Raw genomic sequence first — 19,614 nt, forward strand, 5'->3', positions numbered from 1 at the left:
TTTGAACTAGTGGATAGGGTACTCACTCAAGCTGGGGGAGACCCTCACTTCAAATCATCCTGCTCCTTATGAATGGGAGAAAGGATTTGGCCAGGGATTTACCACCTCCCAGGTGAGTGCCCTAGGCTATGGAAAAGTCTGACGTGGGTCTTCCTCAATCTCTCCTATTGAAGTTGTTCCACTTTTTAAAAAAAAAAAATAATAATAATTAAGCATTAACTGGGCCAGTGAAAGAGTTATACTTCACTCTAGTGGGTAGGGCACTTCTATAAGACATGGAAGATCTATTTTCTCCTCCTTAGTACCTCCGCTCCCCTAAGGGCAGGGACTAAGATTTGGATGGCCTTTACACAGCATGCAAGTCAAGGGACGGAGAGTATTCCCTACTCTTGTCCCCAACCCTGTGCAGCTGGGTCAGGGCAGGACACAATGTACATATCTACTCACTTTGGAGTGGTAATCATGACATCTGACTTGTTTAAAAGTACAGTAATTCCATGTTGTGTGTACTTGAAATTTGTCATTTACATGTTGATTATACTGTAAATGCTCTTTTGTTGTGAAATGAAAACAATTCCATAAATAGTTTGTTCAATGCTAACTAGAATAGTTAGGCTTGGCAGAGTTTGATTTTTTTTTTTAATAATTTCAGTGGATAATATCTTTCTTTTTAAGCATTTTTTATTTGTATCAGTTTTAAATTTTCAGTTGCAGGAAATTATGTGCGTGGTGGGAGGTCAGACAATTAATGATGTTCTGATTCAAAAAGTTAAAGATTTATAGCTATTAAAACACTAATTGTCACCATCACCTGTCAAAATATACCTAGTTTAATAACCTTAAATCAAACTGAGTTCTCAAGCAGCATTTTTTTTTACTTTGCTTACCTCTAAATTTTGATTATCATCTATGGAAAAGTTTTTTATTGGTTTGTGTGTGTAAATTGATGTTTACTTACATTTACTGGTTAAAAAAAAATCCAATCTTTCCAAGTCTCAAATAATTCTACTACTTTTACAAATTTTAAAACACACACATTTAAAATGATGTCTTAGCATTTTATACGTCACTGCTTAAACGTCTCAAGTACTGCACAATGGTGGGGAAGAAAAGGCTTATTAGAATGCACTGCATAACTATGTATAAAAATAGGCCTCTTTAATTTTTTTGTAACTCTTCTATTCATTGTCTCTAGTCCACATTTGTTTTAATTAGCACTTGAAGCTAACTAAAAGTTACATATCCTGACTGCTCAGAAGTATGTTATCATGGTCAGAAAAAAGCCAATGCAATTTCAAATGCTATGACAACCAAAATTAGGCCTCAAGAACAACCTGTGCAAATTAGTCCATCTGTGCAGAACTGTCAAAACGATCACTAATTTTCTGGAGTCCTGCCTAAGTGTAGGTGGAAGCCAGTAGTACTAGTCTATAATTAATAATTATTATTTTTTTGGGGGGGCTCCTATCTTTTTTTCCGGCTTATTACATAAAATTTGTCATATTGGGAATAAAGAAATGATAATTAGAACATGCTGGCTATTTTTACAGCCAATGATTTTACATGGTGTAATATTAAGTATCAGCTGCAGAAGAAAAGACTGTAAAAAATGGATCCAATTCTATGTGATATGTCTAACATTTTCAGCCAAGAATACTACTTCTCCAGTGCCAGTATATTAATACTTTTAAAAATTTGTTTTTGGGATTGGGTGTGCCAGGATTAGTAGTTCCCTGTATTCTGTATTACTCAGACTGATGCCTGTTTCAATGGGAAAGTAGGGTGACCAGATAGCAAGTGTGAAAAATCAGGACAGACGGTGGGGGGTAATAGAAGCCTATATAAGAAAAAGCCCCAAATATCAGGACTGTCCCTATAAAATTGGGACATCTGGTCACCCTATGGGAAAGTCTTCCCAAAGCTCTCAATAGCTGGGACTTCTAAATTGCTTTGCTGCCATTTACACTTCCTTGTTTTCATTGCCTGCAGCTCTTCTAAATCCATGTTTGCTTTTCACTTTGCCTGCAGTGTGGAGGTCAGGTTAAACTTTCACCTCAGAGGTTCCCCCGCAGTGCTATGGAATGCACTGCTCACCCCCACAGTTTCCAGAGGTACCTCAAAGACCTCTAAGCCTTCATGAATATCTCTCTAATTATAGGTCTCCCTTAGTCTTTGAGTTACCGGAATGGCTGATCAAAATGAATGCAATGTTTTCAAGCCATGATGTGAAGCATTGATATATCTTGAATTCTGTATGCTACAAAACAACCCATGCTTGGCAGGTATGAAAGAGACAAAACAGAGACGGAGTATATTACAGGATGGCAGATCACCCTCCTTCCCATTAATATTACCACAAAACAACCCTCGAGTGATTGTTGTAATATCCAGAACTTTTTTACTTTCAAGAAAGCAAGCCCTCAGGTACAGACAAGCTGGAAATTGGAATTCCACAACATCAGTGCTAGTAATTTCATAAGGCTTTAGATAAATGAATGAAGTGCTAGCAACCAGAGAATTAATTCTAAAAGGGTCACTTAAAACCTTTTACAATATCAATCTAATATTCATTTTGTGATCTAAGCAACAGAAATTCAAATAATAGGGGTTATGTTGCCCATAGAAACAGGTAATAAATATACCAACACCCTTATAGCTCTCAAACATCTGCTACTTTGCTGTATTCTTAACAAAGTTCCTGCGGCAGCATAGAAAACAGCTGCCACATCAGAGTCTTGATGCTGCAATGCATTTTGCTGAGTCCCTTCCTTATGCTAAATATAACTCTTTACAAGCTTATAGTATACATTTTCCCTTTTTAATAATTTACATAATAGAGTTGTTTAATGTTTAAACACATTGTAAATGCAGAAAAGTCAATACATTGACTAACAAGCACATAAAGAGTATACTCTTGCCTTGACTTCAATAGGACTACTCCTGTAAGTGAGGACTGCAGCATTAGGCCTAAAGGGGGAAAATGTTTTGTTTATTGGAAGGTATTTATTTGCCCTAGGAAACTGATTGTTTTATTGTCAACTCCTTTAAGGAGCCCTATATTCTAGGGAGGCAGTTCTACATTCAAAGGCAGGGACTGTGTGATTGTATGGACTGCTTACTTAAATAAGGATGTTGTCAAGACTGTATCCCCACTTTGAACTTTAGGGTACAAATGTAGGGGCCTGTATGAAAACTTCTAAGCTTAACTACCAGCTTAGCTCTGGTCCGCTGCCACCATCCCAAGGCTAATTTCCTTCCCTGGGTAGCCTTGAGAGACCTTCACCAATTCCCTGGTGAATACAGATCCAAACCCCTTGGATGTTAAAACAAGGAGACATTAACCATTCCCCTCCTTCCTCCCACCAACTCCTGGTGAATACAGTTCCAACCCCCCTGGGATCTTAAAACAAGGAGAAATTAACCATCCCCCCTTCTTTCTCCCACCAACTCCTGGTGAATACAAATCCAACCCCCTTGGATCTAAAACAAGGAAAAAATCAATCAGGTCTTAAAAAGAAGGTTTTTAATGAAAGAAAAAGGTAAAAATCATCTCTGTAAAATCAGTATGGAAAATAACTTTACAGGGTAATCAAACTTAAAGAGCTCAGAGGACTCCCCTCTAGTCTTAGGTTCAAAGTACAGCAAACAAAGATAAACACTCTAGTAAAAGGTACATTTACAAGTTGAGAAAACAAAGGAAAACTAACATGCCTTGCCTGGCTATTTACTTACAAGTTTGAAATAGGAGAGACTTGTTTAGAAAGATGTGGAGAACCTGGATTGATGTCTGGTCCCTCTCAGTCCCAAGAGCGAATGAACTCCCAAACAAAGAGCACAAACAAAAGTCTTCCTCCCACCCCCCAAGATTTGAAAGTATCTTGTCCCCTTATTGGTCCTTTGGGTCAGATGCCAGCCAGGTTACCTGAGCTTCTTAACCCTTTACAGGGAAAAGGATTTTGGAGTCTCTGGCCAGGAGGGATTTTATAGTACTGTACACAGAATAGCTGTTACCCTTCCCTTAATAGTTATGACAGATGTAGAGTTCTTTCCCAAGAAAAATAATATCTGCTATACCTGTGCCAAACAGGCTGACCAAAAAGAACAGATGGAGAAATATTTGTATGTTATGAACAGCTCTCATTGTTCCTTACTATCCTTTATGAAGCCTGTAATACTGTGATGATAGGTGATACCGAAATACTTAGATAAAGAAAGCTAGATAACCTCTGGGCAGAAGACTTCTTATCAGTTTGGTGGCTTTGTAGCAGCTCAGTTTCCAGGCTGGAGAGAAATTGATGTCATGGAGTCAGGTCTATTTATTTTCAGGTACTTGTCTGTATTTTTAGCTATGTTGTCAACATGAGTCCTATTACTCTTAAAGCAAGTTCATACCCAAATGCACCCACGCAATCTTGGAAAAGCCAGCTCAATTAGACTGAACTAGCAACAGCTACCTTACCACTGTCCCCCAGATCCCCAGTTATTCAACTCTCTTTCCCACTTTCATAGAACTGTCCCTTTCTGGCTGCTTTGTTACCGTCCAGTGAGGAGCCAGAAGAGCAACACGAGATTCATCCTCAGCAGATTCATCACACTGTCCTAACCTGATTTATTACTGTTCAGCAGCTTTCTTACAACAGAGCTGGTTGAACATTGAAATTTTCATCCTGTGAGAAATTCCGATATGTTGATATTTGTTTTCATCCAGAATTGGGACCAAAAATTCAAATGTCACATAACAGAAAACATCTTGAGTCAGAAATGTCATTGTTTCATTTTGACTCGGACATTGAACTATGTCTGCCTGAGCTGCTGCCGTGCTTCCGGGGAGCTGCCGTTCGGGTGACTCATGTCACTATTCTTCTCTATGGACCGGGTTCCAGGGCTGTACTGCAACGCCCCATGATTCAAAGTGGTCATGGGACTCACAAACTACACCACAGAGTTTCGGCCAGAGGGGAGATTGCTGTGCATCACGGGAGATATAGTCCAGCAATAGAGTACGGCTCATAGAAGAGAAGAGGGGCATGAGGCACCCGAATGAAAGCTCAGATGGACAAAAAACAAAATCAATGTAGCCTAAAACAAAATATTTAGTTTGTTTTCTCTGTGGAAAACTTTTAAAATATTCCACAAAATCAAAATTTTCCACAGAAGTTGTTTTCTCCATTGCTAAAACATTTTGATGGTTAATTCCCATTAACTGCAATACTTATAAGGTATTCTATAAGCTAGCTTTTCGTTTTCTCTCTCTCTGGTATTACAGCATGCTTTTGTTTGCCATTTGGGTGATTTAAAAATAACCCACTTCATTTCAGTTTGCAGTACTTAGTCACCTAGAACAGAACAAAATGTTTTCAAGGACAGCAGACAATATAAGAACCTTGTCTAATTTCAGAGTTTCATCACACTCTAACTTCAGACTAAGGCCCCAGTCCCACAAACATTTAGGCAGGTACTTAACTTTACTCACATAAGGAATCCTGTTGAGGTCAATGGATCAACTCTCACATGCCTAAAGTGAAGCATATGCATCAATGTTTGCAGGACTGGGGCCTGTGGTTTATGAAAGGCTTACTAAAGTCAGCTTTTCAAGAAAACAGACTGATTTTTAGGGTTTAACTTTCAAACTGTTCATTAATTTTGGGGGCCAAATTTGATACACCTATTGTTTGATCTTCCTATCACATACCCAACACCATATACAAGAAAAAAAACAACTCAACACATTCTGCCAGCAAATTGGACTGAAAATCAACCGCAATAAGACAGATATCATTACCTTTAATATTGCCTCACCATCACCATACGGATAGAGGATTATGTTCTCACCAGTGTAGAAACATCAACATACTTGGGTAGCACCATCAGTCTGGATGGTGGAACAAGCCGGGACATCCGAACAAAATCAATAAAGCCAGGAACACTTTCAGGAGCTTAAATACATCTGGAAATCATCAAAATACAACACCAAAACCAAACTCAAGATTTATCAGAGTTGTGTACTTTCAACATTACTTTATAGTGCAGAATGCTGGGGAATGAGAAAGTATGACATGTCCAAACTGTCTTCATTCCATACAACTTGCCTCAGAAAAATCCTCCGTATCTTTTGGCCCAGAACCATCTCAAACCAAGATCTATTGACACAGTGCAGCCAAGACGATCTGAGCACCATCATTGCCAGAAGGCGTTGGAGATGGATTGGCCATGTGCTTCGGATGCAAACTGATTCCAACACCAGAGTAGCAATAAGATGGACACCTGAAGGCAAGCGAAAATAAGGCCGCCCAAAAACGTGGTGAAGTACTGTAGAAGCAGAGCTGAAAAAACTGGGGAACCATTGAAAGACTTGTCAGAAATGGACAGGAGTGGAGGAGTTTCGTCGCTGACCTAAATGCCAGAGGTGTAATAGGAACATGATGATGATGATGATGATTGTTTGATCTTCAAAGCTGCTGAGTACCTGCAGCTCTGATTACAGCTGGAGGTTTGGGATGTTTAATACTTTTGAACATCTGGCCCTAGCTATCTAAAATTGGGCATCCAAAACCTCAGGCACTCCAATTAATGGTCTCTTAAAATTGCATTGAAGTAATTATAAAAAGTGGGTTTTAATGTGACAATGAAGGGAAACTAAGATTTGAAATCTTTTGCTCAAATCCAAAACACAAAAGGAAACTGGAGAGTTAGCATGTACAGATCCACACAGATTGAAACAAAAATGTCTGCATGGATCTCTGTGAATTAAAACAACTGAGTTTCAGGCCGCTCAAGTTTTACTCGAAGAGCTCAAGAGAGCACTTTATAATAGCAAAGGGCAAGCACAAAAGCAATTACAAAAAATACGTACATACAATAACTGAGGCTTGTCTGTACTTTCTCATTAAGTGAGAGATTGCGTCCAGGTCATGGGAGGGATATGCCATGAACCAGCCTTTTGTCTTGTCACATCTCTGAAAAGAGAAGTTCTGAGAAAGTGGGGAGGGTAGCCAGAGACCGGGGACTGCACCAGCCACATGGTCTGTAGAGTGCAAACAACCCCATAAGGGGCTGCAGCAGAAATAGAACCCTCCCCCACTGACCTGTGAAACTGCCTGGTCACGCTGAACAGGGCAGTAGGGAGCCTGCCACACCACCATATGGGATGGTGCAATTTGCAAACTCCCATATGATTGAAGAAATCTGGGAAGGATTATGCATCCAAAAGCTGCCGCTGGTGCAGGCATCCCCATCATGAACCCATCCCTATTTGGAGCACTCTGGCCCTAGATTATTTTAAAGAATTTTAGCCATTAAAAAACAAAACAATATGTGTGTATTCCATAAAGATTAAAAACAACAACAAAAATACATCCCGAGCAGGGAAGATGATCCCTTAAAATAAAATGCAACATTTTCAAATCCATTCCAGTGAGTCCCCTGCAATGCAGCTTTTGGCCCTGGAGTACTCATTTGACACTTATTTACTCTCACCAGTCTGCTGAATTATCTTCAATAGCGGCAATGGGTCCAGTGATCAACAATTAACCTTAATTAGGCGAGTACCAATGTAATTTTGCACACAGCTAACAGAACAAAAGCGTTTAACTTTTTCCATTTGAATGTGAGGTGATATAAAGAAAGGGCCAGACTCCAATATTTGTCAAAAAGTAAATTGCTGTGTATCTTTGCCTTCTCGAAACGCATTAAAGGCCTTAGAACAAGGGCGAAAACTTCCGTTGCCCCCAAATCTAATAGACATTTTTAAAAAATGTAAACAATAAAATGTTAAGATAATAGATTTAAGAATAAAACCAAATGAGCTCTTATCATACACTGCATATGGAACAGCAAAACAAGTTGTGGGAGCTGGAGGTTTAGGTGTTCTAATGTGCCGTCAGTGCCCTCACCAAACATAACTTTGAAATTATTGAGGCTTTTAATTCCATTGTTCTTGTTCATGTTTCTCTCTTGCAGCGTCTGTTCGTAATGGCTAACATTTCAAAAGATCCTCAAATTCTACATCTTAATTATGAAATAACATTTGAAGTGCAATTATATTTGTCTTCCTCCACAATATCATTGTCCCCTACCTCTTGGTATAACCCTTTTATTTACTTATGTCATGGTATTTTTCACAGTAGGGGAGCTGATATTGAAGAGGCAAAAGATTAATATTTAGATGTATTTATTCAAATTTATGTTAAGTGCTACCCTGAGGGTCTGGATCTTATACAAATATTTAAAATATGCAAACTAATCAAAATATGACTAACCCATCGAGACTGACCTCAGCTTGCAAAAATCTATCAAGCACCTCACCAAAAGCTCAGGAAAGTAGCCTTACTGTGTGCTTTGTAGGGCAGACTGAGGTGATGAGTGAATTCCAAAGTCAGGGACCACTCAGAGAAAGCACTCAACCACCATCTCCCTCCTTCACTTAGATGCTTCATAGCACAAGTGCCTATTCTGGTTACAACTATGTTGGTGACATTGATGGCAAGAGATGGTAGAGACAGCTGGCCAGATCGGTAGTCATTTCAAGCTTTTTAGACTAAAAATCAAATGCATTAAATTCCAGCTGTGAACTAAAAGGGCAGATTTCAGAGCAACATTGTAATGTGTCCCCTTCTTTAAGCACCACTTACTAGAGGAGAATGTGGCTGCCTGCTTAACTTGTTTCTAAATAGTCAAATATGGTAGACACCTAAATGTGAATCTGTGTGGAAAATGCACCCCTTCAATTAAGCAAATTATATTACTGCTGTTTGTTAAGGTTCCTTCCTCCAATGTATCAATGTTATCTCAGTTTGCCTGGATTGAGCCTTATCCCACTAACCTACATTCAAGCCCTAATATTGGCAAGATACTAGGTAAGTCACCCATACCAGGTAGTTTGGATGAGATGGAGACCTAGAAGTAGGTGTTGTCAACATACTGAAGGCACCATAACCTATGCCTCTTCTTAATCATCACAGTAGCCTCGTGTATACATTGAACAAGAGGGACAACAAAATGGAACATCTTTGAGAGAGCCCTTGGGGCAGAAGAACAATAACGCTACACTACCTCCTGGGAGATCTCAAAAAGAAAAGGAGTAGAGCTATCCAAAAGCAATTCCATCTCCCCCTCTTAAGGACCACAATGTCCTCAAATCTTCCCAACTAACAACATTAAAGGCAGCTGAGTTAGTGCAGACACTTGATTTTTATCTATTACCAGGAAGGTGACATTGACCATGATATGAGCACTATTTCTATACCCATGTTTGAAATAGGCTAGCTGGGATCAAGAAAATCTGAAAATTCCAACTAGTGCATGGTTGGAAAAATTCAGGTACATAAGAACGGCCGTACCGGGTCAGACAAAAGGTCTGTCTAGCCCAACAGTGGCCAATGACAGGTGCCCCAGAGGGAGTGGACCTAACAGGCAATGATCAAGTGATCTCTCTCCTGCCATCCATCTCCATCCTCTGACAGACAGAGGCTAGGGACACCATTCCTTACCCATTCTGGCTAATAGCCATTAATGGACTTATCCACCATGAATTTATCCAGTTCTCCTTTAAACGCTGTTATAGTCCTAGCCTTCACAACCTCCTCAGGTAAGGAGTTCCACAAGTTGACTCTGCACTGCATGAAGAAGAACTTCCTTGTATTTGTTTTAAACCTGCTGCCTATTTAATTTCATTTGGTGACCCCTAGTTCTTGTATTATGGGAATAAGTAAATAACTTTTCCTTATCTACTTTCTCCACATCACTCATGATTTTCTATACTTCTATCATATCTCCCCTTAGTCTCCTCTTTTCCAAGCTGAATAGTCCTAGCCTCTTTAATCTCTCCTCATATGGGACCCATTCCAAACCCCTAATCATTTTAGATGCCCTTCTATGAACCTTTTCTAGTGCCAGTATATCTTTGTTGAATTGTTTGGTAAGAATTTTCTGACATTTTGGCAAAATTAGAATATTTTTGTGGAGGTGGTCAAATTTCACCTAAGTACAGCTAGAAACCAAGCAGGGTTCAATTCAAGACCTGCCTGGTTTCTTGCAAGTTTGCCTGCCCAGATTCTTAGCAGCCTGCTTGAGAGTCTGGTCTTCGTCCCTGGATCAGCTAGCCATGAGAAATGCTCCACGGGCCCCGACCTTAAGGCTTCCAGGCTCTGTGGCTTCAAAGCAGACTGCCAAGCAGACCCTGCCCTGAGGTGCCATTCCCTTTTACAGAGAACTTTTATGAAATTTTTGGTTTTCATTCCTAATTGGAATGAAACTATATGTTGAAATATCAAAATCTTCCATGTAATGGAATTGCCTTTTTCTGCATGCCTGAAATTGTAACCTGTTTGTTAATCTTTACCAAACCCAGAGAGGTTGTAAAAATAAAATAATACCTGGAATTGTTTGTCAATAGATAGTTTTGTAAGTATAGACCTCACAAGACCTTTGGATAGCTGACACCTTGTCCACCCCACAGGTAGCACTTGATCTCCTAAATAACAGACCCAGAACTTCCCAAAGCCTTCACCCAGGAGATATAACTCATAGAAACCAACAGAACTCCACTGGCCATCACCTACAGTCCTCAGCTAAAACCTCTCCAACGCATCATCAGTGATCTATAGCCCATCCTGGACAACGATCCCTCGCTTTCACAGGCCTTGGGAGGCAGGCCAGTCCTCACCCACAGACAACCCGCCAACCTTAAGCATATTCTCACCAGCAGCCACACACCACCATAGTAATTCTAACTCAGGAACCAATCCATGCAACAAACCTCGATGCCAATTCTGCCTACATATTTACACCAGTGACACCATCACAGGACCGAACCAGATCAGCCACATCACCGATTCATTCACCTGCACGTCCACCAATGTAATATACGCCATCATATGCCAGCAATGCCCCTCTGCTATGTACATCGGCCAAACTGGACAATCCCTACGTAAAAGGATAAATGGACACAAATCAGATACTAGGAATGGCAATATACAAAAACTTGTAGGAGAACACTTTAACCTCCCTGGACACACAATAGCAGATTTAAAGGTAGCCATCCTTCAGAAAAAAAATTTAGGAGCAGACTTCAAAGAGAAACTGCTGAACTTGAGTTCATTTGCAAATTTGACACCATCAGCTCAGGATTAAACAAAGACTGAATGGCTAGCCAACTACAAAAGCAGTTTCTCCTCCCTTCGTGTTCACACCTCAACTGCTAGAAGAGGGCCTCATCCTCCCTGATTGAACTAACCTCGTTCTCTCTAGACTGTTTCTTGCCTACATATTTATAGCTGCCTCTGGAAATTTCCACTACATGCATCTGACGAAGTGGGCATTCACCCACAAAAGCTTATGCTCCAATACGTCTTTTAGTCTATAAGGTGCCACAGGATTCTTTGTCGCTTTTTACAGATCCAGACTAACACGGCTATCCCTCAGATACTTAACTCATAGATTATAACCCAAAGCTCTCCCAGAACCTCCTGAATTTCAGCAAACAACTCTTTCTGAACGTCTCAGTTCAAGTGAGGTTAACTTTGTGCTCCCACTGACAGAAAAATACCTCAGAGCAGAGGGGGATGGAGGAACTTGACTGTCTGAGTGAAGGCAGCCCAGATCTGCTGTGCTTGGTGGGGACTTAACTTCTATTACAGCACAAATAAAGAAACTTTTCTTCATCTTTTGCACACAGTGGCATAAGTTGTTGTGGGTTTTTTTTTTTTTTAATCATGATACCATACCAATGCTTGTGCAAAGCAGATAGTTCAAATTTCAAGCCTGTTCAATCCTTGATCCTGGCTGCTGCTGAGGCTGTCAACGGAAATAATCATATCTGGAGTGACTAAGATTTAACCCAATGCAATTTTGAATATAAACTCCTGAAAGTAGAAATGTCGGCAAACCTTTAAGTGTAGCAGTTTTACTGGGTGCTGCTTTAATCCATGAATTCATCTCTTCGTACCATGCTATGGATTCTATTTATGCTTTTTTCCAGTGGCCTGTCTGTGGCTCTCAGTCCAGTGTTCATTGCACCCTCATGCTTACTCAACAAAATACTCTATGAAAGGGGAAAAAACAAAGGAGAATTACATTTCAGTATTCATTTGAAAGAACTCTCCTTCAGGGCAATTTTTCAGAATGAGGGATGTTGACTAAAAGCTGTCAATATAAGTGGTTACAGCTAATCAAGAGAAGAAAAATAAAAAAACAAGACCTAACTGCATTCGATTTGCAGCTCAATTTCTCGTTGACTGTTATGTTAACAGTAGGAATTGGAATTCAGCAGTTCAATAACTACCACTGACTTCTACCCTTCGATAGCTGCAATGTATGGTATCTGTTTTACTAAAGGGAATTCGTGCCTTTCCTTTTATCAGCAAAAAATTATAATTCATTCTGCCTTGAATTTTTGACATCGCGGTATCTATCCTGTCCACAGCAGTGCCTTCAATTCTGTAGTTAGTATGTCACTATGTCAATACGAAGGCATTTATTTATTTATTTATTTATTTATTTTATTTATTTCAATAATAGAAGTTCATTAGTCAGCAGAAGCCATGTTCTCTACAGGTCAGTGAACCCTCAGTGCTTGTTGCTAAGTAGATTAATTGGGGGTAAATAATCACATGTCTGAGGTGTGACACCCAGGGTGCTGGTATGAGACTGACATTTTCATTTCCTGGTTCCAGTCATATGACATGAATCAGGGTTACAAAAGATTGTACTCCTGTCACATAGTCTGTTGTCTCAGTGGTTGCTATTACAGGCTGTGTCTGTTTTGCCTAGAACTAGGAAAACAGAATTCTTGTCTGATCTAATTTAATTAAAGTAACTAAATTAAATTAGTTATCAAATTAACTAACTAAAATTGTACTAGATTAAATGGTTGTATTTGTGAGTCTACTATCATCTTCCCTCTGAATGCAAGCAATTGAAGGATAACCCTGAACATATATTTGCAATTGGTTTGATTTTATTTTCTATGTTTAGGGTTTTTTTTCCCCATCCCCTTTTGATAGACCTGGTGTGTGATCCTGAAAGCCTTTCCCAGGCAAAACTCCCATCAGGGCTGGCTCTAACTTTTTTGCTGCCCCAAGCAAAAAAAAAAGAGCGCTGCCTTGCCGAAACACCCCCCTGAGCGCAGCGCCGTGCTGCTGAAACATCCCCCCTGAGCGCCACGCCGCCAAAACACAAACAGTCCCCTCCCCCCGAGCGCTGCCCAGCCAAAACAAAAACAACAAAAAAAACCCCGAGCGCCTCCTACCACCCCAAGATTGGCCGCCCCTTACAAGGTGCCGCCCCAAGCACGTGCTTGGTCAGCTGGTGCCTGGAACCAGCCCTGACTCCCATTGATGTTAGTGGAATTTTTTACTATAATGAGGATGACAGAACTGGTTGGCCAATCTCTGGTTGGCGACAAAATCAGTATTTATTCAAACATGATTAGGCTTTAAGATGCTATGAATGTACATTCATTTCCCAGGAACTGTGGCTTGCTCTTTTGGTGGCTGGGGATAGGGGTCAATTGGATATTTTATATATAGATTAAAATTCTCCTATAACTCTTTTTCCCATGACACCTTCACTGAAGATTCACTATAGCCAGAATTGTAATGTTATATTTTAATTTATTGCAATCTGGCATTTTCATTCAATTTCACTATAAACAAATACTACTTTATACCATATATTTGTGATTTTTAGCTAATGTTTTAGAAATGTCAATTCCAGAGTCAGTATATAACCAGTAGATTGCAAACTGGTTCAGATAACTGCAGAAGCCACTTGACCTGTTTGCTAACTCTCCAACAGAACCTGAATTGGGCCTCATTTTGGATTTGAAGAAAGTTTGGTTTACATTTTAAAAGATTACTTTATTTTCAGATACTTCAGCCAGATGCACATATGCTGAGTTACTGTGAGAGAAGTTATTCTTGTGGGATTTTTCTGCCCAATGGGAAGCCTCAGTTATGAAAGAAGTCTGGATAAATAATCTATCATCATTTTTAGGTTCTTTAATCACTATAGCAGTGAGTTTTCATGGAAATTGTGGAAGAAAAATTTCTTCTAATCAGAATTGTCTTATGACCTGTTTTTTATTTACATGTATTTATATTTCAAAGGTATTCTTTTTCTTTATTTACCTTAAAATGTCTGTTCCTTAGACTCTTTTCTGATCTTCTTTCTCTCCCACCCCTGAAGCTGGACACAGATATCCATTTAACAGCTAGTCCATATCTCCATATTAAGAGAAGTACAACACATCCACAAACTCTTATATTTTGGGGAGGAGAGGTCAAAAATCTAAATCTGTATTTTTTTTTAATCTTGGACCCATCTCTACTAAAACCAAAATAATCCCATTAAAGTGAAAAGAGACCCATTTTTGGATACTATTTAGTAGTGTGAGAGTTAGAGAAGTTTGCTCTTCCCCATATCTCCCCCAGCAGTTACAGTTGTTGAAAACACCAAAGGAAATCTTCTTGATTTACATCAGTGGTGGATACTTAAATCAGGATGTCCTCCATTAGATTATCATCTTTGACAGGTCAGAGTTCCATAGATTAGCCTGCCTTTGTTGCCTTTCTATTAACTTCTTGTTAAGTATAGATTGGCAATGGAATTAAACATATAACTTTTTCCCTGTATAATAATAACAACAGCACTTGCTTCAGTTTGATTTTCAAAATGCATCTTGAAAGAGATGTTGACCTCATGCAGTTTTTCCATTTCTGCTCACCATGTTGGAAATGAAATGATCTTTTAAACCACTTATTTCCAAGATGTGCTTGGAGGCCCTCACTTTACAGATTATTATCGTTGTTTGACTTTGCCTTTACAATGTTTAAATTGCTGAATGTTGTAGGCACAGCTCTGAAAAAGGCTGGTCATTCAGCTGTTAATTTTCCTTCTATGATTTTGCAGAGGAGGGAAAAACTTTAAAATGTGATTAACGTCAAAGCTGTAACTGAATGGATATCAAGACAACAGCTACCTGAACACATCTGTGGCCACACATATCAGCTATATATTTTTCTGTATGATCAGCAAATTAAATTAATGTCACCTGTAAAACTCAATTTGATTTCATTAATTTGAGATAGTATGAGTTCTTTGCAATCAGTTAATATTAAATGTCAAATATGTGTTAGTAAGCCAAAAGAGACACATTCTCAAGGTGGAGTGCATTGTGGGAATTCTCAGCTCCAGAATGAATGAAATCCCCTTCCCATCTCTGGGGGATGAGCAACTGCTGGGATGGGGAGAAGGGGGTAGAGCTTCTGCTCATACATGCTGGACCAAACCTCCTCTTTGTACTACACAGTATATGTAGGAGTAAGGGGTGGACTGGGGGGGGAGCAGCTTCTTTACCTGCCATTGGCCATCCAGCTCCAGTAAGGGGAGCTGACTAGCTCTCTCAAAACCATCAGTCAGCTGCTGCCTAACATTGTGGGACACCTAAATTTCTAAGACACCTAGGTTTCTGTTGGTGGGCATGGCACCTAAGTCCAATTACTGCTGAGCTTCTTGGTGCCCTAGCTCATGCTTACACTGTAGCCCATACAGCTAGCTCTAGAATTTATTTTATTCCGCAGTAATGCAAGGAACCTTAAAGCCTGTATCCTGTAAGACATTGGCTTCAGCAATTAGCGTAAGGCTTGAGGCCTAAGAACTTTGGCACAGATAAATGGCCTAACAGTCACCCCTGAGTTTTGGGGAACTGGAAATAGTGTGTAAGGGGGAATTTTGACCATAATGACATCAGCTAACCACAAGAACATGAGCTAACACTGACTTTTGGATAGAACATCCAGAAATGTCTGACCACAAGAGTGCCATGGGATTGAATTGACATTTATGATCATAAATTGAGATTATTAATATACTAACCTATGTGATAAGGACACCCCAACATTAATAGGGTGAGGAAATAGAAATTAGGAAGAGGGAAGAAACCCCAACTGAATATGCATAAAATACAGTAGCATCAGCATAACATATAAAAGTTTTATCCCAGCCTGTGGGCAGTAGGAGAGAGGGAGATGTAGCCCTGGGAAGGTGCTAGGATAATGGCAACTGGGGATGAGGAAGATAATGGCTAATATGTCAGGTTGTTCTCAAAGGGATGGTGTGAGTATATGGATGTTCGGATGTACATTCTGTATTAGCTCTACTTACCTTTCTGGGTTAGAAAGTTTGTAACTTCGTTAAATGTATTAATAAACTATTGTAAATTTAGAAGGGGTCCTATAGTGTGACTGTTGCAACTGTGCACATCGGATTTCCCAACTATACAGTAATTTTAATAATACTGGGCCTGAACTTGGGACAAGAACCTGATTCTCAAAAGTGGTAACTGGAATTATGAATACAATATAATAATACATAAACTATAGATTAGGCTACAAAGCCCAGTGGGATTCTCAAAGTAGGCATTCCCTGTCCTATGTCACTTGAAGGTTTCTGAACTGGTAGACATGCTCAGAGCACAGCTAAGTCAGATAAAAGACCATCAGGAGGAGATGGGAGAATTCAATAGCCTGGGGGTAACAGTACTCACCTGGGATATGGAAGACCCATATTCAAATCCCTCTGAAGATGGGATACAGAGATACAATTTGAAAACAAGGCTCCCATACCCCAGGTGAGTGCCATATTCATGGGGTTACTGGCTATAATGAGTTAGGGAGTCTAACTCTGTCTAGTCTAGTCTAGTCTCTGGCTTTCCTCATGAGAAAGGGGTGACCTAGCTTAGGTGTTTAACTCCAGAAGAGGGTTCACAGGTGTGAATCCCAAGGAGCAATAGGCAAGTAAATCCCTTTTAGGGGAGGAGATTAGGCCAACCCCCTTCCTTGGCATTTCCTACTGTCTAGGTAAGGTAGCTTTCAACTCTTTTTGCTAGCTTTTCTGCATCCCTTTCTTAGATGCCTAAGTCTCCCCAGGCATTATACTGGGACACTGGGCACCCACTGCAAGGCTGTCCATTTCACTAGGTGGAAGGGTGCCTACATTTAGGTTGAGGATTGCAATGCCTAAATCCTCTTTGTGGATCCAGCCCTTGTGGTTTCCCTAATTGTAACCATGAGGCCAATAGCACTTCTCTAGCTCAAAGGGATAAAGAATGGGGATTAATACAGAAAGATTGTGAGGTACTCAGATGTCATGAGACAAGTCGCTCCGAACGACTTATACTTGGGCAAAGTTTTGTACTATATATTGAATAAACATGCATCATGTATTGAAAGTTTTGTGAGAAGGGAAAATGTGAATTTCATACATGTTTCAGAAAAGTTGCTTACCTTCTATAATTTTAGCATGATCAGGGTAAATGGAAACAACAAAAATGTAAAGTCCACAGGATGATTTGAGTGCCTGGGAGTAAATACACATTGCTTCAGACAGATGCATCTTGAGAAATGTGCAATTGGATTGTGCCATTGATTCTGACTGGAGATGAGCTGGGATAGCTGGCAAACATTATGGGACCTGTCGTCTTAACCTGATTCATTTTATAAGACCTGACATCTATGAATTTAAAAGAGGCCTACTCTTAAAACTTTTCCCCTTGAAAATTGTCATTTCAAGAACAATTTACCTAGCAACCTTTTCCTTAGAATATGTTTCAAACAAGGAAATATAAATGAATCACATAAGAAGTTTTGACCAAAGAACAAACAAAACAAAAAACCCAAACCCATACCTATCTGGTTCAGTGAAGTGAGATTTTTTTCCCATTACCTGTGAAAAGATTGAAGGTGGAGTTAGAAAATAGATTTTTGGGTCTGAGGGTAATTACAAGTAAAGTGAATGTGGTTCATTTTCTTTATCTAAGAAGGAAAAGACCTATTCATACTTATCCATTTATCTTCTATTCTAGCTAGCAAGGTGGGACTAGCTGCAGCTCTTCTTTAGCCTCACGTGTCTTACTCTTCTTTCTTTTGCTTCTCCTCCCCTCATCCCGCTATGGGGATGGAGAGGACTCTGATTGCTTTTTCTCCCCCATTATGGAGCCCTTCCTTTTACAATGGGAGAAGATGAAAAATGGGATGAAATCCTGGCCCCACTGAAGTCACTGGGAGTTTTACCATTGACACCCATGAAGTCACTGGGAGTTTTACCATTGACTTCAATGGAGCAAGGATTACACTCGGGGGCTCTTCCTACTTTCTCCCTTTGTCTTGATCTTCTCACAGAAAGAAAGAAAAAAGAGATAATGTCTTTATTTTTCTCCCTTAATAAGAATCCTCCTGGGCAAAAATTCTTTTCCTTCCCACAACATAGGGGAATATGAGGTACCAGCATTGATTCCTCACCCCATTTGGGATCAGAGAAAACAAGCAGTGGCCCCTCTGCTGCTACAGGAATGATCGACAGCCTCATAACAGGGATTTGATAGATTAAATCAACTTTATAAAATTTGCTTCACGCAGGCATTGATTTTAGCTAACGTCTCTAGGCGCTACTGAAATTGTGTCAGTCCATATTACTATAAGTTCATGTGGTATGCTTAGAAAAAAAAGAAAAAATAACTGCAAATACGCAATGGGAAAAATATACTTACCTATTGAATCCAAATACCATCTTACCTGAATGGCAAGGTGGGTGAGGTAATATCTTCTGTTGGACCAACTTCTGTTGGTGAAAGAAACAAGCTTCCAAGCAACACAGCTCTTCTTCAGGTCTGGGAAATGTACTCAGTGTCACAGCTAAATACAAGGTTGAACAGATTGTTGAGCATAAGTAGTTAACACACATTTTAAGAGATTATTCAAGATGAAGTGGCCTGTTCACACCTCTGCAGTCATAGGATAAAACAGGGAGCTTAGTGGGTTACAGATTGGATTTATGGTTTATTACAACAATGTCTCTAAGGCTAGGTCTACACTACCCGCCTGAATCGGCGGGTAGAAATCGACCTCTCGGGGATCGATTTATCGTGTCCCGTTGGGACGCGACAATCGATCCCCGAATCGACGCTCTTACTCCACCAGCGGAGGTGGGAGTAAGCGCCGTCGACAGGAAGCCGCAGAGGTCGATTTTTGCCACCGTCCTCACAGCGGGGTAAGTCGGCTGCGATACGTCGAATTCAGCTACGCTATTCATGTAGCTGAATTTGCGTATCTTAAATCGACTCCCCCCTGTAGTGTAGATGTAGCCTAAGACTGTGAAGTTATGAGTTTAAGCTGACAGGTTTTATGACGATGTTGTGAAGATTTCCTTTGAAGAAGACACCTGAGAAGTCAGATATAGAGTGACAGTTTTGTGAAAAGTGATAATCAGCATGGCTACAACAATGCTACAAACATCTGAATGTTGGTTATGTCCGCAATTTTGAATTCCTTACACCTCATATATCCAAATGCTTTCAGTCCACAATTTTGGGCCAAATTCATCTTTGATGAAATGCCATAGAAGTCCATATTTTCACACATACAGAATGGGAAGAGACTGTCTAGGAAGGAGTATGGCAGAAAGGGATCTAGGGGTTATAGTGGACCACAAGCTAAATATGAGTCAACAGTGTGATGCTGTTGCAAAAAAAGCAAACATGATTCTGGGATGTATTAACAGGTGTGTTGTGAGCAAGACACGAGAAGTCATTCTTTCGCTCTACTCTGCTCTGGTTAGGCC

The sequence above is a fragment of the Trachemys scripta genome, chromosome 6 (genome assembly GCF_013100865.1).
Source record: "Trachemys scripta elegans isolate TJP31775 chromosome 6, CAS_Tse_1.0, whole genome shotgun sequence".
Classification (NCBI taxonomy): domain Eukaryota; kingdom Metazoa; phylum Chordata; order Testudines; family Emydidae; genus Trachemys; species Trachemys scripta.